This window comes from Triticum dicoccoides, chromosome 4B (genome assembly GCF_002162155.2).
Source record: "Triticum dicoccoides isolate Atlit2015 ecotype Zavitan chromosome 4B, WEW_v2.0, whole genome shotgun sequence".
NCBI lineage: Eukaryota > Viridiplantae > Streptophyta > Magnoliopsida > Poales > Poaceae > Triticum > Triticum dicoccoides.
Window position 1 is genome coordinate 419,540,050 of NC_041387.1, and position 22,947 is coordinate 419,562,996.

General features: G+C 39.9%; 2 long non-coding RNA genes across 2 annotated transcripts; both read right to left on the reverse strand.

Annotated features, from left to right (window-relative positions):
- Positions 1 to 20,050: 20,050 nt before the first annotated feature.
- Positions 20,051 to 21,027, reverse strand: LOC119293702. The gene is made up of 2 exons (XR_005143186.1): positions 20,511 to 21,027; positions 20,051 to 20,416 (listed from the first exon to the last, which is right to left on the reverse strand). It is a non-coding gene; the product is annotated as an uncharacterized LOC119293702 (long non-coding RNA).
- Positions 21,028 to 21,700: 673 nt separating this feature from the next.
- On the reverse strand, positions 21,701 to 22,381 carry LOC119294385. Its single transcript, XR_005143416.1, has 3 exons — positions 22,277 to 22,381; positions 21,913 to 21,993; positions 21,701 to 21,817 (listed from the first exon to the last, which is right to left on the reverse strand). It is a non-coding gene; the product is annotated as an uncharacterized LOC119294385 (long non-coding RNA).
- Positions 22,382 to 22,947: the final 566 nt, after the last annotated feature.

A 22,947-nucleotide genomic window follows, 5' to 3' on the forward strand; every position in this document is an offset into this window, starting at 1 on the left:
AAAGAGTCAACATAAGAGCTTTTCAGCAAGTCCACATACTCAACTATCATTTAGTCTTTCACAATTGCTAACACTCAGGCAATACTTATGGGTATGGAGTTTTAATCAGACACAGAGAAAGATAGGGCTTATAGTGTTACCTCCCAACCTTTTACCTCAAGGGTAATGTCAACAATAATAGTTCATGCTAACTCACATCCAATTGGATATATATATATATATATATATATATATATATATATATATATATATATATATATATATATATATATATATATATATATATATATCAGGATCTTTCCAACACGAGGCGCTTGCCAAAGGATAAAATATAAAAAGGAAAGGTGAAGATCACCATGACTCTTGCATAATGTATAAGACAAGAAGTAAAAGAAAGGCCCTTCGCAGAGGGAAGCAGAGGTTGTCATGTGCTTTTATGGTTGGATGCACGAAATCTTAATGCAAAAGAACGTCACTTTATATTGCCACTTGTGATATGGACCTTTATTATGCAGTCCGTTGCTTTTATTACTTCCACATCACAAGATCGTATAAAGCTTATTTTCTCCACACTAATAAGTCATACATATTTAGAAAGCGATTTTTATTGCATGCAACATGACAACTTACTTGAAGGATCTTACTCAATTCATAGGTAGATATGATGGACTCTCATGGCAAAACTGGGTTTAAGGATATTTGGAAGCACAAGTAGTATCTCCACTTGGTGCAAGGAATTTGGCTAGCATGAGGGGGAAAGGCAAGCTCAACATGTTGGATGATCCATGACAATATACTTTATTTCGAATATAAGAAAACATAACCCATTACGTTGTCTTCCTTGTGCAACATCAACTCTTTAGCATGTCATATTTTAATGAGTGCTCACAATCATAAAAGATGTCCAAGATAGTATATTTATATGTGAGAACCTCTCTTTCTTTATTACTTCCTACTAATTGCAACGATGACCAAAACTATTTTTGCCAACTCTCAACAACTTTTATTCATCATACTCTTTATGTGACGTCATTACTCTCCATTAGATCAATATGATCTCTTTTATTTATTTTTATACTTCTTTTATTTTTATTCCCTCAAGATCATAGTAAGATAGCAAAGCCCTTGACTCAACACTAATCTTTATTATATAGCTCACGGACTCGATTACATAGAGGGATCATAAGGCAAAACTCAAAACTAAATCATACCAAAACTTTATTCTACTAGATCAAGATATTACTAAAAGGTATGAACTAAGAAAAACGATAAAGATAGGAGTGTGATGATGATACGATACCGAGGCACCTCCCCCAAGCTTGGCAGTTGCCAAGGGGAGTGCCCATACCCATGTAATTATGTCTCCTTTGCGGGTGAAGAAGGCGGTGATGATGATGGATAGTCGCACATCGAGCGTAGGAGCTCTTCCAATTTTGCGGATAATGCCCTTGAGTGCGATGATATGATCCTTCAACAAATATTTTCACGTGTGAGATACTTGTTTTGTATGCGAGCTAACTCAATCATCTTGAAAGCTTCAATCTCAGTTGGGGTAAAGAGGTCGAGAAGAGGTTGGATGTCTTCTTCGTCTGCCGCTGGAGCTTGATCCTCCATGACCTTCTTGATCCTATCCTCCTTGTTGATCTCCCCAGGTTCTTCTCTCTTCAGCTCCATCTTCATAAGCCAAGCATCGTTGCCTTCATTGTTGGAGGAGGGTGACGACATGATGCCTGGCCTTGAAAACAGCTCGAAACAAAGACAGAGGATATTTCTGTGATACGGTGGTCAAAACCTTCGGGAGATTATATAATGAATTTTTACCGACCGAAAGAAGTATCGTGCAAGAAAACGGAGTCCAGAGAGCACACGAGGTGCCCACGAGGCAGGGGGCGCGCCCAGGGGGGTAGGGCGTGCCCTCCACCCTCGTGGACGCCTCGTGTCCTTCCCGGACTACTTATTTTCCTATTTTCTTAAATATTCCAAAACGGAGAAAAGTTGCTATTAGAACTATTTTGGAGTCGGTTTACTTATTGTACCACATACCTATTCCTTTTTGGAGTCTGAAACATTCTGGAAAGTGTCTCTTATGTATTCCTCCGGAGTTAAGGTTTCAATAACATTAGTTTCAACATTTAATGGATTACCTGAGATATAATGTTTGATTCTTTGACCGTTCACCTAGAACAAGTATGAAACTAGAAGTACTTTGTAGATGTTGTAGGATAGGTTTGCAAGATAATAAAGAACACGTAAATATAAACTAGGGGCTGTTTAGATAAAGAAGCAATAAAGTAAATATAGCGAGTGTGAAAAAGTGGTGGTAGGAGTTTGTGAAATTGTCCCTAAGCAATTGACTACTTTACTAGACCGGTAACCACTATTGCAATTCTATTTGAGGGAGAGGCATAAGCTAACATACTTTATCTTCTTGGATCATATGCACTTATGATTGGAACTCTAGCAAGCATCCGCAACTACTAAAGATCATTAAGGTAAAACCCAACCATAGCATTAAAGTATCAAGTCCCCTTTATCCCATACGCAAACAACCTACTTACTCGGGTCTGTGCTTCTGTCACTCACGCCACCCACCATAAGCAAATCATGAACATATTGCAAACCCTACAGCAGGAATCCCTCACGCTTGCGCAACACGGAGGGCACCATAGGACAACACCAATAATAAAACATGCAACTCAAACCAATCATAGCAATTCATCAATCACTGGTAGGACAATGAAAATCTACTCAGACATCATAGGATGGCAACACATCATTGGATAATAATATGAAGCATAAAGCACCATGTTCAAGTAGAGGGTACATCGGGTTGCGGGAGAGTGGACCACTGGATATAGATGGGGGAAGGTGATGGAGATGTTGGTGAAGATGATGGAGGTGTTGGTGAAGATCGCGGTGATGATGATGGCCCCCGGTGGCGTTCCGGCGCCACCGGAAGCAAGGGGGAGAGAGCCCCCCTTCTTCTTCTTCCTTGACCTTCTCCCTAGATGGGAGAAGGGTTTCCCCTCTAGTCCTTGGCTCCCATGGCGTGGGAGGGGCGAGAGCCCCTCCGAGATTGGATCTATCTCTCTGTATCTCTCTATTTCTGCGTTCCCAGATTCTGCCCTGGCACAGTTTCTTTTATATCTGGAGATCTGTAACTCCGATTGGATTGAAACCTTCGCGCAGATATTTTTCGAAAAATTAGCTTTCTTGCGGCCAAAGAAGGGCGTCAACCGCCTTACGAGGGGACCACGAGGGTCAGGGGCTCGTCAAGTATAAGTGGGCGCGCGGGCCACCCTCGTGGCCACCTTGGGCACCGTCTCGCGTTGATTTTACTTCCCAAAAATCATAAATATTCCAAAAATAAGCTCCGTCCATTTTTATCACGTTTGGACTCCGTTTGATATGGGGTTTCTGGGAAACATAAAACATGCAACAAACAGGAACTGGCACTGGGCACTGGATCAATATGTTAGTCCCAAAAATAGTATAAAAAGTTGCCAAAAGTATACGAAAGTTGAATAATATTGGCATGGAACAATCAAAAATTATAGATACGACGGAGACGTATCAGCATCCCCAAGCTTAATTCCTGCTCGTCCTCGAGTAGGTAAATGATAAAAAAGATAATTTTTGATGTGGAATGCTACCTAGCATAATCTTGATCATATGTCTAATCATGGCATGAATATTAAGACACGAGTGATTCAAAGCAATAGTCTATCATTTGACACAAAAACGGTAATACTTTGAGCATACTAATAAAGCAATCATGTCTTTTCAAAACAACATGGCCAAAGCAAGCTTATCCCTACAAAATCATATTGTTTGGCCATGCTTCATTTTCATCACAGAAAATGCTCCCATCATGCACAACCCCGATGACAAGCCGAGCAATTGGTTCATACCTTTTAACGCGCTTCAGTTTTTTCAACCCTCACGCAATACATGAGCGCAAGCCATGGATATATCACTATAGGTGGAATAGAATATGATGGTGGGGGTTTATGTGGAGAAGACAAAAAGGGAGAAAGTCTCACATCGACGCGGCTAATCAACGGGCTATGGAGATGCCCATCAATTGATGTCAATGCGAGGAGTAGGGATTGCCATGCAACGGATGCACTAAGAGCTATAAGTGTATGAAAGCTCAAACTGAAACTAAGTGGGCGTGCATCCAACTTGCTTGCTCATGAAGACCTAGGGCATTTGAGGAAGCCCATCGTCAGAATATACAAGCCAAGTTCTATAATGAAAATTCCCACTAGTATATGAAAGTGATAACTCAAGAGACTCTCTATATGAAGAACATGGTGCTACTTTGAAGCACAAGTGTGGTAAAAGGATAGTAACATTGCCCCTTTTCAAAAAAAAAACTTTTTTTGGGCGGGCTTCTTTGGCCCCCTTTTTTTTATTTAGGCTTCTTTGGCCTCTTTTTTTGGGGGGTGGGGGAGGGGCAATGATCTATAATGATGATCATCACACTTTTATTTACTTACAACCCAGTATTACAACTCGATACTAGAACAAAGATATGACTCTATATGAATGCCTCCGGCGGTGTACCGGAATGTGCAATGATCTAGCATAGCAATGACATCAAAAAACGGACAAGCCATGAAAACATCATGCTAGCTATCTTATGATCATGCAAGGCAATATGACAATGAATGCTCAAGTCATGTATATGATGATGATGGAAGTTGCATGGCAATATATCTCGGAATGGCTATGGAAATGCCATGATAGGTAGGTATGGTGGCTGTTTTGAGGAAGATATAAGGAGGCTTATGTGTGATAGAGCGTATCGTATCACGGGGTTTGGATGCACTGGCGAAGTTTGCACCAACTCTCAAGGTGAGAAAGGGCAATGCACGGTACCGAAGAGGCTAGCAATGATGGAAAGGTAAAAGTGCGTATAATCCATGGACTCACATTAGTCATAAAGAACTCATATACTTATTGCAAAAGTTTATTAGCCCTCGAAGCAAAGTACTACTATGCATGCCCCTAGGGGGATAGATTGGTAGGAAAAGACCATCGCTCGTCCTCGACCGCCACTCATAAGGAAGACAATCAAAGAAACACCCCATGCTTCAAATTTGTCACACAATGGTTACCATACGTGCATGCTACGGGACTTGCAAACCTCAACACAAGTGTTTCTACAATCCACAACTACCCACTAGCATGAATCTAATATTAACATCTTTATATCGCAAAACTATTGCAAGGAATCAAACATATCATATTCAGTGATCTACAAGTTTATGTAGGATTTTATGACTAACCATGTGAATGACCAATTCCTGTCATCTCTCTAAATAGATATAAGTGAAGCAAGAGAGTTTAATTATTTCTACAAAAGATATGCCCACGCTCTAACAAATATAAGTGAAGCAAAAGAGCATTCTACAAATGGCGGTTTTCTATGTGAAGAGAAACAGGCAATCCAAACTTCAAATGATACAAGTAAAGCACATGAAGCATTCTATAAAGCCATACTCAAAAGATTTAAGTGAAGTGCAATGAGCATTCTATAAATCAACCAAGGACTATCTCATACCAGCATGGTGCATAAAATTAAAGTGAAAACTAAATGCAAAAGACGCTCCAAGACTTGCACATATCGCATGAACGAAACGAATACGAAAACATATCGATACTTGTTGAAGAAATAGGGGATGCCTTCTGGGGAATCCCCAAGCTTAGACGCTTGAGTCTCCTTGAATATTTACTTCGGGTGCCTTGGGAATCCCCAAGCTTGAGCTATTTCCTCTCTTCCTTTTCCTCATATCGAGACCTCCTCGATCAAACACTTCATCCACACAAAACTTCAACAGAAAACTCGGTAAGATCCGTTAGTATAATAAAGCTAATCACTACTCTAAGTACTGTTGCAAACCAATTCATATTTTGTTTTTTCATTGTGTCTACTTTAATATAGCTTTTCCATGGCTTAATCCACTAATAGAAATTGATAGTTTTATCAAAACAAGCAAACTATGCATCAAAAACAGAATCTGTCAAAAACAGAACAGTCTGTAGCAATCTGAACATTCACCATACTTATGTTACCACAAAAATCCTACCAAAATTAGGAACAATAAAACATTTGTATAGAAAGACAGTGAAAAAAGAATCAGAACCGTTTGACTTTCCAGTTAAAAATGTAAAATCGCGCACTACAGCCAAAGTTTCTGTCTTGCACCGTACTAACCAACAAGCATTGTAAACATCCTAAAGGCAAACCTTGGCACATTATTTTTATAATACAATGGAATTGTACAAGGGGATAATTATTTTTGATAAAAAGTTTCTTTAATTAAGATTCAAAAAGTTTCCATAAGCATGAACAAAGTTCAAGGAGCTCTCCCACTTCAACAATGCTTGTCTTTCTCACTTCCACTTTCCTTTTTTGAAAAGTTTTGGGTCCCCTCTTTATTTTTTTTGTTTTTAGACTATATGAAAGCACACAACAGAAATAAATGACTCTCTAAAACTTCCGGGTTGTCTCCCTGGCAGCGCTTTCTTTAAAGCCATTAAGCTAGGCATAAAGTGCTCAAGTAATGAATCCACCCGAATCCCAAGGTATATCAAAGCCAATTTTAATTAACAATGATTTGTAATTTAGTAGTGAGCACAAAGTAACATATATCATGCAACAACGAAGTCTAACTCTCTTCCTATGCATCGGCATGTCATAAAAGGACAATTCATGCACACCAAGTAAAGGCCAATGCATAGTATAAGCAGTTTCTTGCAATTCTATCATATTGGAAACATAGAGAGGTGGAGATATAGTTCCTCTCTCATAATAATTGCAAGTAGGAGCAGCAAGCACATGCATGTTATATCTATCAAAATCATCATGTGTAGTAGTAAAAAGAAACCCATCAATATAATCCTTAATAAGCACAAACTTCTCCGATATAGTATAGTTTGGAGAATTCAAAAAGATAATAGGACTATCGTGCGTGGGTGCAATAGCAACAATTTCATGTTTAACATAAGGAACTATAGCAAATTCATCTCCATAAGCATAATTCATGGCATCTTGGCCACAAGCATAGCAAGCATCATCAAGAAGGGATATTTCAAGAGAATCGACGGGATCATAACAATCATCATAGAAATCATCCTTCGGTAAGCACAAAGGGGAATTAAACAATGTATGAGTTGAAGAGTTACTCTCATTAGAAGGTGGGCACGGGTAGCTAATCCGCTCTTCCTCCTTTTGTTCTTCGCTCTCCTCATCATCTTTTTCATCCAATGAGCTCATAGTTTCATCAATATCTTCTTCCATAGACTCATGCAAAGTATTAGTCTCTTCTTGGACAACGGAGAATTCCTCAGTATATGGTTTAACATAGGCATTAGAAGCATAATTATCATAACAATATTCAAGTATGGCAAAATTTTCAGATTTGTAAAGAGTGGCATCATACTTTTCAATCAAAGAAGCAATTTCATAAGCACCCTTAAAAGCAACAAATTCTTCAATTTGTTGAACATCATAGTAATTATAAACACCCTTAGCATACGAAGATACTATTCCATTATCAGTAAACTCACATTGGTAGGGAAGGTGTTTCTTAGGGTTTTTAGAACAACAAGTAACATCATATATTTCACATAAATTCCAAGCATAGCCTTGCAAACGATGAATTTGATCGAATAAAAGTTTCCCCTTTTCAGATATACGGTGTTGCACATAACAAGCATGCTCATCTAAAGATTTGCCCTCAACTAAGCTAGTTGGGGTTTCAGCACGAGCACAAAGGGATCAAAGATGATCCAAGTAAAAAGCTTCAGGAGTGTGATAGATTTTGAGTGGTTCTTCAACCATTGGTGTAGCAGGTACAACTAATTTTTTGGGTATTTTGTGTTTCCTACCCATAACTAAAGATAGAAAACAACTAAGAACAACAAATAAAAATTACTTACTGATAAAGCAAACAAGCACACACGAGGATATTCACCCCACGCTATGACTCCCCGGCAATGGCGCCAGAAAAAGGTCTTGATAACCCACAAGTATAGGGGATAATTGTAGCCTCTTTCGATAAGTAAGAGTGTCGAACCCAACGAGGAGCTAAAGGTAGAACAAATATCCTCTCAAGTCCTATCTGCCACTGATACGACTCTACGCATGCTTAGTGTTCGCTTTACCTAGAACAAGTAAACTAGAAGTACTTTGTAGGTGTTGTAGGATAGGTTTGCAAGATAATAAAGAACACGTAAATATAAACTAGGGTCTGTTTAGATAAAGAAGCAATAAAGTAAATATAGCGAGTGTGGAAAAGTGGTGGTAGGAGTTTGTGAAATTGTCGCTAAGCAATTGACTACTTTACTAGACCGGTAATCACTATTGCAATTCTATTTGAGGGAGAGGCATAAGCTAACATACTTTCTCTTCTTGGACCATATGCACTTATGATTGGAACTCTAGCAAGCATCCGCAACTACTAAAGATCATTAAGGTAAAACCCAACCATAGCATTGAAGTATCAAGTCCCCTTTATCCGATACGCAAACAACCTACTTACTCAGGTCTGTGCTTCTGTCACTCACGCCACCCACCATAAGAAAATCATGAACATATTTCAAACCCTACAGCAGGAATCCCTCACGCTTGCGCAACATGGAGGGCACCATAGGACAGCACCAATAATAAAACATGCAACTCAAACCAATCATAGCAATTCATCAATCACCGGTAGGACAACGAAAATCTACTCAGACATCATAGGATGGCAACACATCATTGGATAATAATATGAAGCATAAAGCACCATGTTCAAGTAGAGGGTACAACGGGTTGCGGGAGAGTGGACCGCTCAATATAGATGGGGGAAGGTGATGGAGATGTTGGTGAAGATGATGGAGGTGTTGGTGAAGATCGCGGTGATGATGATGGCCCCCGGTGGCGTTCCGGCGCCACCGGAAGCAAGGGGAGAGGCCCCCCTTCTTCTTCTTCTTCCTTGACCTTCTCCCTAGATGGGAGAAGGGTTTCCCCTCTAGTCCTTGGCTCCCATGGCGTGGTAGGGGCGAGAGCCCCTCCGAGATTGGATCTATCTCTCTGTATCTCTGTTTCTGCGTTCCCAGATTCTGCCCTGGCACCGTTTCTTTTATATCTGGAGATCTGTAACTCCGATTGGATTGAAACCTTCGCCCAGATATTTTTCCAAAAATTAGCTTTCTTGCAGCCAAAGAAGGGCGTCAACCGCCTTACAAGGGGCCCACGAGGGTCAGGGGCGCGCCCAGTATAAGTGGGCGCGCGGGCCACTCTCGTGGCCACCTCGGGCACCGTCTCACGTTGATTTTACTTCCAAAAATCATAAATATTCCAAAAATAAGCTCCGTCCATTTTTATCCCGTTTGGACTCCGTTTGATATGGGGTTTCTACGAAACATAAGACATGCAACAAACAGGAACTGGCACTGGGCACTGGATCAATATGTTAGTCCCAAAAATAGTATAAAAAGTTGCCAAAAGTGTATGAAAGTTGAATAATATTGGCATGGAACAATCAAAAATTATAGATACGACGGAGACGTATCAAACCACCATCAGCCATTAAGTATTTAGGGACTCCAAACCTTGGAAAAATAACTTCCTTAAGCATCTTAATAGGGTGTTATGATCAGCACTACTAGTTGGAATAGCTTCTACCCACTTAGTAACGTAATCCACAGCAACTAGAATATGTGTATATCCATTAGAGGAAGGAAACAGTCCCATATAATCAAAGCCCCAAACATCGAATGGTTCAATAACAAGAGAATAATTCATAGGCATTTCTTGACGTCTACTAATATTACCAATTCTTTGACATTCATCACAAGACAAGACAAACTTACGAGCATCTTTGAAAAGAGTAGGCCAATAAAAACCGGATTGCAGTACCTTGCATGCAGTTCTATCTCCAGCGTGGTGTCCTCCATATGCCTTGGAGTGACACTTGCATAGGATTTGTTCCTGTTCATGCTCAGGTACACAACATTGAATAACGCCATCTGCTCCTTCTTTATAAAGGTGTGGGTCATCCCAGAAGTAATGTCTTAAATCATAGAAAAACTTTTTCTTTTGCTGGTATGTGAAACTAGGTGGTATAAATTTAGCAACAATGTAAATAGCATAATCAGCATACCATGGAGCAGTACGAGAAGCATTTATGACAGCTAACTGTTCATCAGGAAAGCTATCATCAATAGGTAGTGGGTCATCAAGAACATTCTCTAACCTAGACAAGTTGTCTGCAACGGGGTTCTCAGCTCCCTTTCTATCAATAATATGCAAATCAAATTCTTGTAATAGGAGAACCCATCTAATAAGTCTAGGTTTAGCATCTTTCTTTTCCATGAGATATTTAATAGCAGCATGATCAGTGTGAACAGTAAATTTAGAATCAACAATATAAGGTCTAAACTTATCACAAGCGAATACAACTGCTAGAAATTATTTTTCAGTAGTAGCGTAATTTCTGTGGGCACTGTCTAGAGTTTTACTAGCATATTGAATAACATTTAGTTTCTTATCAACTCTTTGTCCTAAGACAACACCTACAGCATAATAACTAGCATCACATATAATTTCAAAGGGTAAATTCCAATCAGGTGGCTGAACAATAGGTGCAAAAATCAAAGCTTTCTTAAGTATTTCAAATGCTTCTACACAATCATCATTGAAGACAAAAGGAATATCTTTTTGTAAGAGATTAGTCAGAGGCCTAGAAATTTTAGAGAAGTCTTTAATGAACCTCCTATAAAAAACGGCATGACCAAGGAAACTTCTTATACCTTTGATGTCCTTAGGACAAGACATCTTTTCAATAGCATCAACCTTAGCTTTATCAACTTCAATACCTCTTTCAGAAATTTTATGCCCCAAGACAATGCCTTCATTAACCATAAAGTGGCACTTCTCCCTGTTCAAGACAAGACTAGTATCTTCGCATCTCTACAAAACTTGATCAAGGTTGCTCAAGCAATCATCAAAAGAAGATCCATAAACAGAGAAATCATCTATGAATACCTCACTAATCTTTTCACAAAAGTAAGAGAATATAGCCATCATGCATCTTTGAAAGGTAGCAGGTGCATTACATAAACCAAAAGGCATACGTCTATAAGCAAAAGTACCGAAAGGGCAAGTAAAAGTGGTCTTTTCTTGATCCTCTGCTGACACAGGTATTTGAGAGAAACCAGAGTAACCATCTAGAAAGCAAAAATGTATATGTTTGGATAATCTTTCTAGCATTTGATCAATAAAAGGTAAAGGGTAATGATCTTTTTAGTAGCTTTATTTAATTTGCGGAAATCAATTACCATCCTATAACCTGTAACAATTCTTTGTGGGATCAATTCATCTTTATCATTAGGAACAACAGTAATACCTCCCTTCTTAGGGACACAATAGACAGGACTTACCCACTGACTATCAGCAACGGGATAAATTATACCTGCCTCCAGGAGCTTTAGTATTTCTTTTCTTACCACTTCTTTCATCTTAGGATTTAACCGTTATTGGTGATCAATAACTGGTTTGGTGTCTTTCTCCAATTTTATTTTGTGTTGGCATAGAGTGGGACTAATGCCCTTAAGATCATCAAGAGTATATCCAATAGTACCATGGTGCTTCTTCAGAGTTTTCGATAATCTCTCCTCTTCCTGCTCTGAAAGGTTAGCACTAATAATAACAGGATATATCTTCTTTTCATCAAGATAAGCATATTTAAGAGTATCAGGTAGTGTTTAAGCTCAAACACGGGATCACCCTTGGGTGGTGGAGGATCCCCTAGAATTTCAACAGGCAAGTTGTGTTTCAAAATTGGTCCATGTTTAAAGAATACTTCATCTATCTCCCTTCTTTCATTCATAAACATATCATTTTCATGGTCTAGCAAATATTGTTCTAAAGGATCATTAGGAGGCACGGCAATAGAAGCAAGACCAATAATTTCGTCCTTACTAGGCAATTCTTTATCATGGGGTTGTCTACGAAATTTAGCAAAATTAAACTCATGAGACATATCTCCCAACCCAATAGTAACAACATCCTTTTTGCAGTCTATCTTAGCATTAACAATATTCAAGAAGGGTCTACCAAATATAATGGGACAGAAGTCATCTTGTGGGGAACCAAGAACAAGAAAATCAGCAGGATATTTAACTTCCCCACACAAGACTTCAACATCTCTAACAATCCCAACTGGTGAAATAGTATCTCTATTGGCAAGCTTAATTGTCACATCAATTTCTTCTATCTCAGCAGGTGCAATATCATGCATAATTTCTTTGTATAAGGAATGAGGTATTGCACTAACACTAGCACCCATATCACATAAGCCATGATAACAATGATCTTCTATTTTAACAGAAATAACAGACATGCCTACAACATGTCTATGTTTATTCTTACTATCAGATCTAGCAATTCTAGCAGCTTCATCATAGAAGTAAATAACATGCCCATCAATATTATCAGCCAAGAAATCTTTAACCATAGCAATACTAGGTTCAACTTTAATTTGCTCAGGTGGTGTAGGTGTTTTAGTATTACTCTTACAAACCAGAGTTGAAGCTTTAGCACGATCCTTTATCCTAACAGGGAAAAGTGGTTTCTCAATATAAGTAGTAGGAACAATAGGATCATTATAAGTGATAGTATTTTCTTCAACTGTAATAGGTGAAACTACTTTTACTTCAGTGGGAGGATTATATTTAAACCACTTCTCCTTAGGGAGGTCAACATGAGTAGCAAATGATTCACGGAAAGAAGCTACTATCTCAGAGTCAAGTCCATATTTAGTGCTAAATTCACGGAAGACATCGGTATCCATAAAAGATTTAACACAATCAAACTTAGGTGTAATACATGACTTCTTACCTTCCTCGAGATCCCAATCTTCAGAGTTGCATTTAATTCTTTCCAATAAATCCCATATGAATTCAATAGTCTTCATCATAAAAGAACCAATACAAGAAGTATCAAGCATGGAGCGATTGTTGAGAGAAAGCCGAGCATAAATTTTTTGAATAATCATTTCTCTTGAGAGCTCATGATTGGGGCATGAATATAACATTGACTTAAGCCTCTCCCAAGCTTGAGCGATGCCTTCTCCTTCGCGAGGCCAAAAATTATAGATATAATTATGATCACGATGAACAAGATGCATAGAATAAAACTTTTGGTGAAATTCCAATTTCAATCGTTTGTAGTTCCATGATCCCATATCATCACATAGCCTAAACCATGTCAATGCCTCTCCCTTTAAAGATAAAGGGAAGACCTTCTTTTTGACAACATCATCGGGCATACCTGCAAGCTTAAATAATCCACAAACTTCATCCACATAGATTAGGTGTAAATCGGGATGCAATGTTCCATCTCCTGTAAAAGGATTAGCTAGCAGTTTCTCTATCATACCCGAAGGAATTTCAAAGTAAACATTTTCAGTAGGTTCAGTAGGTTCAGTAGGTTGAGGAGCAACTCTTTTCTCTACTGGTCGGGGCGAAGATACCCCAAACAAGCCCCTCAAAGGATTATGTTCCATAGTAACAAGTGACAGTAAATTTCAGCACACTATATAAAATTTTCCTTACCAAGTTCCACTTACCAAAGGCGCTTCACTCCCCGGCAACGGCGCCAGAAAAGAGTCTTGATGACCCACAAGTGTAGGGCATCTACGTAGTCCTTTCGATAAGTAAGAGTGTCGAACCCAACAAGGAGCAGACGGAAATGACAAGCAGTTTTCAGTAAGGTATTCTCTACAAGCACTGAAATTATCGGTAACATGTAGTTTTGTGATAAGATAATTTGTAACGGGTAACAAGAAATGAAAGTAAATAAGGTGTAGCAAGGTGGCCCAATCCTTTTTGTATCAAAGGACAAGCCTGGACAAATTCTTATATAGAGAAAAACGCTCTGAGGACACATGGGAATTATCGTCAAGCTAGTTTTCATCACGCTCATATGATTCGCGTTCATTACTTTGATAATTTGATATGTGGGTGGACCGGTGCTTGGGTACTGCCCTTTCTTGGACAAGCATCCCACTTATGATTAACCCCTATTGCAAGCATCCGCAACTACAAAAGAAGTATTAAGGTAAACCTAACCATAGCATGAAACATGTGGATCCAAATCAGCCCCTTACGAAGCAACACATAAACTAGGGTTTAAGATTCTGTCACTCTAGCAACCCATCATCTACTTATTACTTCCTAATGCCTTCCTCTAGGCCCAAATAATAGTGAAGTGTCATGTAGTCGACATTCACATAACACCACTAGAGGAGAGACAACATACATCTCATCAAAATATCGAACGAATACCAAATTCACATGACTACTTATAGCAAGACTTCACCCATGTCCTCAGGAACAAACGTAACTACTCACAAATCATAATCATGTTTATAATCAGAGGGGTATTAATATGCATTAAGGATCTGAACATATGATCTTCCACCGAATAAACCAACTAGCATCAACTACAAGGAGTAATCAACACTACTAGCAACCCACAGGTACCAATCTAAGGTTTTGGGACAAAGATTGGATACAAGAAATGAATTAGGGTTTGAGAGGAGATGGTGCTGGTGAAGATGTTGATGGAGATTGACCCCCTCCCGATGAGAGGATCGATGGTGATGACGATGATGATGATTTCCCCCTCCCGGAGGGAAGTTTCCCCGACAAAACAGCTCCGCCAGAGCCCTAGATTGGTTCCACCAAGGTTCCGCCTCGTGGCGGCGGTGTTTCATCCCGAAAGCTTGCTTATGATTTTTCCCAGGGTAAAAGACTTCCTATAGGAGAATATGGTCACCGGAAGGCTGCCAGGGGGGCCCACGAGGCAGGGGGCGCGCCCAGGGGTAGGGTGCGCCCCCCACCCTCGTGGACGGTGGGTGCCCCCCCTTTGGTATTTCTTCCGCTCAGTATTTTTATTAATTCCAAAAATGACTTTTGTGGAGTTTCAGGACTTTTGGAGTTGTGCAGAATGGGTCTCTAATATTTGCTCCTTTTCCAGCCCAGAATTCCAGTTGCCGGCATTCTCCCTCTTCATGTAAACCTTGTAAAATAAGAGAGAATAGGCATAAGTATTGTGACATAACGTATAATAACAGCCCATAATGCAATAAATATCGATATAAAAGCATGATGCAAAATGGACGTATCAGTCAGCACGACGGCATGGTGACGGTGATGATGAAGTTACTGACGTAGGGCTTCGCCTAAGCACTACGATGATATGACCGAGGTGGAAAACTGTGGAGGGGGGCACCGCACACGGCTAAAAGATCAACTTGTGTGTCTATGGGGTGCCCCTGCCCCCGTATATAAAGGAAGGAGGGAGAGAGGCCGACCCCCTAAGGGCGCGCCAAGTGTATGGAGTCCTACTAGGACTTCCAAGTCCTAGTAGGAATCCTTTCCCTTTTAGGAGTAGGAGAGAAGGAAGGAGAGAGGGAGTAGGAAAGGGCAAGGGGGACGCCGCCCCCTTCCCCTAGTCCAATTCGGACCCATGGGGGGGGCGCTACCTCCCCTTGGTTTGCCTCCTCTATTTCCCGTATGGCCCAATAAGGCCCATTACTTCTCCCGGTGAATTCCCGTAACTCCGTGGTACTCCGAAAAGTATCCGAATCACTCGGAACCTTTCCGATGTCCGAATATAGCCTTCCAATATATCGATCTTTACGTCTCGGCCATTTTGAGACTCCTCGTCATGTCCATGATCTCATCCGAGACTCCGAACAAACTTCGGTCACCAAAACACATAACTCATAATACAAATTGTCATCGGACGTTAAGCGTGCGGACCCTACGGGTTCGAGAACTATGTAGACATGATCGAGACACATCTCCGATCAATAACCAATAGCAGAACCCGGATGCTCATATTGGCTCCTACATATTCTACAAAGATCTTTATCGGTCAAACCGCATAACAACATACGTTGTTCCCTTTGTCATCGGTATGTTACTTGCCCAAGATTCGATCGTCGGTATCATCATACCTAGTTCAATCTCGTTACCGACAAGTCTCTTTACTTGTTCCATAATACTTCATCCCGCAACTAACTCATTAGTCACAATGCTTCCAAGGCTTATAGTGATGAGTATTACCGAGAGGGCCCAGAGATACCTCTCCGAAACATGGAGTGACAAATTCTAATCTCGATCTATGCCAACCCAACAAACACCTTCAGAGACACCTGTAGAGCACCTTTAATCACCCATTTACGTTGTGACGTTTGGTAGCACACAAAGTGTTCCTCCGGTATTCGGGAGTTGCACAATCTCAGAGTCTGAGGAACATGTATAAGTCATGAAGAGAGCAATAGCAATGAAACTGTAACGATCATAATGCTAAGCTAACGGATGGGTCATGTCCATCACATCATTCTCCTAATGACGTGACTCCGTTCATCAAATGACAACACATGTCTATGGTCAGGAAACATAATCATCTTTGATTAACGAGCTAGTCAAGTAGAGGCATACCAGGGACACTATATTTTGTCTATGTATTCACACGTGTACTAAGTTTCCGATTAATACAATTCTAGCATGAATAATAAACATTTATCATGAGATAAGGAAATAAATAATAACTTTATTATTGCCTCTAGGGCATATTTCCTTCAGTTTCATCATTCACTTCAGTATTGGCATCTGTTTCATCTGCTTGAGTGTTGCTTGTGCTGGTGTGCAGAGGCGTGCTTGTCGTCATTGCTGCAATGATTGCCATTTCTGACACTGATTCTGCATTGTTTGTGGCAGCACGGTGACTTGTTCGTGGAATGCTCCTTCAGTGTGCTCTGAGGTTCCCGCAGTAGACGTTCCTGTGCCGCTGTTGATTATAGTTGAAGCTCCTGTAAAAAATCAGGTACGTGTAAGCAGTATTGCTTGAATGGCATTTTCATCGTAATGAAATATAGCAGCTGCATCTGATTGTTCATGGCAACTGCATCTGAAATATGGTACACAACTGCAGCTGTATAATTTACATGTATAAAGTGCTGGAATGTGCAACTTTGGAATCATGGAAACTGTAACCCATCCTTTTTTGGCATGATATCATTTATATATGCAAGTCTTGAGCATCTGCAATTTGCCATGCATGGCAACTGCAGTTCTCTAGCCATGGCAGCTGTAGTTTACCTAATATGGCAGCTGCAGTTGCCAGGTCATGGCAACTAACATCTTAACATCAACACTTGCATTCTAGATATGAGCCCACAGGGCAAATGCAGATTATCACAAATGGCTAATACACACAGGCAGTAATTGACAAATCCAGATGATCATAGATTACTAATGGACATATTCACTTGGTGGCATTTGCCACCACCACCGTGACAAATGCACTTTCCCAATGCTTTTGCACAAAGCAAATGCATGATTTTTTTTCTTGGTTCAGATATTACCTTGTTGTGCCACATGTGCTAATCGAAGTTGGTGTGCCACTTCAATTTGGTGCATTGTATCTGCATTATCGATGGCCTGCAATGGTGAAGCTTGCCACAAGACATCTGCTGGTGTGGTTGCACCATAACAACCTGCGATCACGTGGAAGTTAACTTTGAAATCATGGCAAACATAGTCCAACATGCATGGCAACTATAGTTGACAAGCATTGACAAACTGTAGTGGGTCAGGCATGGCAACCTTAGTTGTTAAAACATGGCATATGTAGTTATTCAATCATGGCAACTGCAGTTGATGAGACATGGCAACTGCAGTTGTCCAGATATGGCAAATACAACTGTGCAGGCTTGGCATTTGCACTTTCCATCATTTTCTTGATTTCTACCAACTACAAGTTCAAGTTGCCATCTTTTTTTCATTTATCATCACACCATGCAAACACCAATGTCATCTAGTTTCCTTTCTTGATACACCGTCCGTAAGATCATTTTCATATGTCTCACCTACGTACGACGTTGATGGCAGGTATCTGGTTGCCACATGTCGCCACGTGCTGCATGATGGTCCTGTGTTTTTGCAAAATACTCGTAAGTCTTGCCATCCTTGCAAGTTTTATTCGCCACATCAACATGCTATTTTCTTTTGCATTACCTTGATTTGTCACATTTGCTACTTGAAGTTGGTTTCATGTCTATCTATCACCGATAGCCCCTTGTGTTCCAACTTGCCACGGTATCCCTGCCTGTGTGGTTGTGTCATAAGAACCTGCGAACAATGTCATTGTAGTACATAAGTAAAATACCATTTTGAAGTCCACAAACATGTCAACTGTCCTTTTTTGATCATGCATCGTACCTAAGCTCGCGTACTGCTCTAGTAGTGGCAGCAATGGTCCTGCGGAAATGAGTTGATTGTACTCTATTGCATCCCAAGATGGCGCTTGCGGCCTTCCAGAAAACCAAGGATCAGCCCTGTCTTCATGATTCGTTTTCTCTGCTTTTCGCACTGTATTTTAAGTCATTACACGATTAAGAATGCATTATTATTCGGTATTTGAATTCCATTTGTTTGTTGTTTGCACATAAAAGGAAACACGACAATCTTACATTTCTAGCATAAACAACTATTACAGCATGGTAAGTAGGAATCATCGTAGTCGTGCATTTTTCGGATGATAGGGCATATGCATGTTCATCCTCTCTACAATCTGGATGGCAACTAATTTGTTGAACCTATGACAACTAACAATATAATATGATGACAACTGACGACATAGATAGGTGGCAACTATTTTTTCGCTCCATATGTACTGCCCAAATTGCTCTGTTCTGCCTTGTTCTTAGTGAATCCCAATCATCCTTCTCGAACACCTACTGATAGCATCTGGAACCTAAATTCTTAGATCAGATCCTCGATAGAACATGGCAAACTAGTGGTTGGGGCGCACCTTGGTGCGCCACCTGAGCGGAAGCTCTGCGGTGCCAGATAGGTGGCGCCCCTTCCACATTCTTGTCTATACCAAGTGACGTTATTCTGTCAGACTAAAGGTACAGTAATGTGAAGTATTGGTACATGCAAGTTCATAACTGGAAATAATGCAGGAGCAAAAAGGGATCAACAAGACATCAGTTGCATGCGAAGAAAATATAGATATCTTATATGAATTGCAAATATGATGAATGGTTCACAATACGATCCATTACAGATACAGTAAGATGGTTCAAAACTCAGACAATGGCATCCAAAAGTAGAGCCACAGTTGCTCGATGAAGCATATGTAACAGGTCAAGAGAGCCCGGTAGGAACCTACATGGAATGCCTTGCCTGGTTTCTGAAGTAGAAGGCAAATGTCACCTTCTTTGATGTTGGTGTCACGACGAAGCTCTGGCCAATTTGTTGTGATGATGGCCTTCTTGGCAGTTCTTTCAATGAGGCAGGAAATGAGGGAGACATCACCATCCGCAAGTTTGATTGGTAATGTGACATCATGTGGATGGATGCAGTCCTTGGGATATGTCTCCATAACCCGAAAGCAGTGCATCATACAGAAAGTGAATGAGAAGTAAAGGGCAGTGTAATGCTAGATAAAAGGATATGTTTGTGTAGGTACCATAAATTCAGGAAAAAGACATCCAGAGGATGTAAAGCATCAGAATGCAACTACCCTTGGGTAACATTTTCAAATATCAATTATAATCATTTTAAAGTTTCAATTCAATCAACATCAAGACTCGTGAGTATAACTTAATATAAGTTGCACTCACTTTTTGGTACATTTCTTAATCAACCACACTACATATATCAAGAGCTTTGTACATCACCATACTCTAGGTAGAATGATGAGAAAGGCGGGTCAATGATTCAAAAATACTCCCTCCATTCCTAAATATTTGTCTTTCTAGAGATTTCAACAAATGACTACATACAAAGCAAAATGAGTGAATGTACACTTCAAAATATGTCTATATACATCCGTATGTGGTAGTACATTTGAAGTCTCTAAAAAGACAAATATTTAGGAACGGAGGGAGTATTAAACAAATAACTAAAACTACAATATGTACCAAGCAATAACACAAGCATACTATTAGGAATGAATATCAAACATGAGCAATGGAGATACACATTATTTGCTTATACGGTCATCGCAACAAAAATATTTTCTAGTGCTTATGTTCAGAACTATTTCTAGACCTGCATCATCACAACCAAATGTGCTACAATACATTTATAAGCAATCTGCTAACTTTTAAGAACTGGGGACAACAAAAGGAGTACATGATAACCACTTGGTGCTACTATTTTCATGGTATTGTCTAAGCTAGTATGAAAAGTATTTGTCCTAAAAAATCAATGTACAAGGATGATAACTTTGCCACATCACCACGTGAGAAAAGAGCAAGCATAGCTTGTGTAATGCACTGCTTAGCTCCATTGGATGCTAGAACCTGATCTGGGCTATAGGTTAGACCATTCTCCTCTGCATATCAATAAACAAACAACAAGGAAGTCAATTAGACTACTTATTCAATATGGCTATTCCAAAAACGAGAAATTCATCTACGTGCACGCACCCTGGAGCTTGTTGTTGATAGCCTTCGTCGGCTCCATACTCTCGGCATTAGCGGGGTACCTTGTCTAACTTGCTACAACTACAACACACATGCATGTAGAATGTATTACCCTACAATCTACTCTCAAGTCTCAATGATACAAACGGAAACCTGAGGCATAAGAATCCCATCCTCGCTGGCAACATTACATTCCCTCTTTGGTTCAGTTTTTCGTACTCACTCTAACGAAGGATATACACTCCAACAGTTATTAATAAAGGACATTTCAGATGGTATAGTCTGCAACATTCAAGATTACACTTCACATGAATATGTTAATAAAAATGATGAATTATGAAATAATCAACACCATGTGGGCGAAATAAATCAATGGCACGATCAGTTTCCCATTTTTTGCAAATTGAAGAAATGGCAACATTGTAAAACACCACCAGACCTTGTTGCGGCATCTCGGATACTGTCAAGTGTCAAACATCTGAATAAATCATGGTGCTTATACTTTCATGTATACTCAAGTCCTTTGCTAACCTGGTAAATAAAATAAAATAAAATAAACCTTGTGCTAAAAACTATTGACTTTTTATGTACCCAAAATGGAAAAAAGGGCTAGCAGTCACGAGTTCACAACACATCACGCCTAGTTGTCTAAATGTTTATGTCACAAAAGACTGTAGAAGTGTGTTGTTACGAAGAAGTAAATGGAATCACAAAAGCAAAAGCACAAGTGCTTGACAGCTTCATTTATCCACGAGTGATTGCAAAGTTGCCCCACTCCAATATATGAGACAAGAGAGATCTACGGAAAAAATGACAGTACAGAACTTGCTTCTGAACTTAACGTTGTAGACCATAGATCTAATTTGGAAGTCCAAAGTCTAAACACAGTAGTCAAAAGGAAGAAATGGCTATACAAAAATGGTACATACATAATTTTCTTATCCAGTACAGAGATCCCCTTAAAATAGCAAATGGCCTCGTATTGCAAACTAACCTTTCTTATCTAGTACAGAAAATTCATGGGAAAATAATATTTACCAAATACATAAACCTAGACTACACTACAAGATCAACATGAGCATCGGATGGATGATCCCAGTTATGAGAGCACAACAACATACATTCAAAAAATTACCATTCATAGTAATTGGGAACCATTGAAGATAGTAAATTACCTCATGACATACTTGAGCAATGCGTATAAATCTCCTATAGTCAAGCAGAAGGAGTAATTTAGGTGCCCGTACAGTGATTGCAACCTTCCACGTGATTTAGGACAGAAGAATCTATCCATGTAGATGACAAGAGTACTAATCAAAAGGGAGACGAAAGGCAATCTGTAAGATATAATTCCCAGATCACATAGCAAACAAATGTTGCATGATTAATTTAGTTAACCCCTTACCATCACACATCTCTACTTGTCTTCCTCGGCATCTCCATTAGCACATCCCATGCGGTCGAACAAACCATTTAGCAGAGACATCTGCAGTGTCGAAGCATTAGATCTCTGGACACACCTGGGAAGAGTAATAAATATGCAGTTGTTTTTTCCAACTGTATAATTGACGACTAAGCAGACCAAAAGACAACTATGGATTATGGATTATGGATTATGGATTATGGAATCTCAAGTACTGAAATTATTGCCATGAACTGCAGACAAGAATGTCAAACATTGCACAACACATTATCTAATTAAATATTATGGCTGGTCAGTGTGTCATACGTTAAATTGCATTAGCATGGCATATTAACAAGCCCTGTACCTGTACTAATGGAGTCCTGGCAGCAACTCTTGTGCATTCAGGTAACACTATATAAATTTCTTGAATCACTTTCCCACCTACACAGGAAGGCTTCAGGTGTCAAATGTTTGTCAGGTTAAGAGACGTGCAAACACAAGTAACAAAAGGAAAATGGATTAAACAAAACTTTACACATTCAAGTGAAGATAATCAAAAATTATCAGCCCAGACTCCAATACCAGAACCTTGTTTGCTCTTTTAAAGTTCACGGCTGAGTTGTCCTGATATATGTTGAAAGTAAAATTTAGTACATCACTTTTTTATGAACTAAAGTGAAATCCATGCATGAAAACATATAGATACTAACGAGCAGGATCCGATCCTGTCAGATCAACAGAAGTAACGACGGCTTACATATCGAGTAGGAGGTCCTCGTCCTCTTCGCCGGTGGTGATGGCAACCTCCTCGAGCCTCACGATGTCCTCTTTCTCGCCGCCGGTCGGCGACGCGTGAGGAAGAACATGGCGACGCCCAATGGAAGTGGCCGGTTGACTTTGACTGGGGGGTGAAGCCATCATCCTCACTGGCCACTTAGCCAGATCCAGCCGCCGCCGTCGCCATCTCTATCCGCGCTGAGAGAAAGACGAGGACGAGGCGCGCCACCCCTGCTTGGGCCTGTGAGGTCGGCGGTT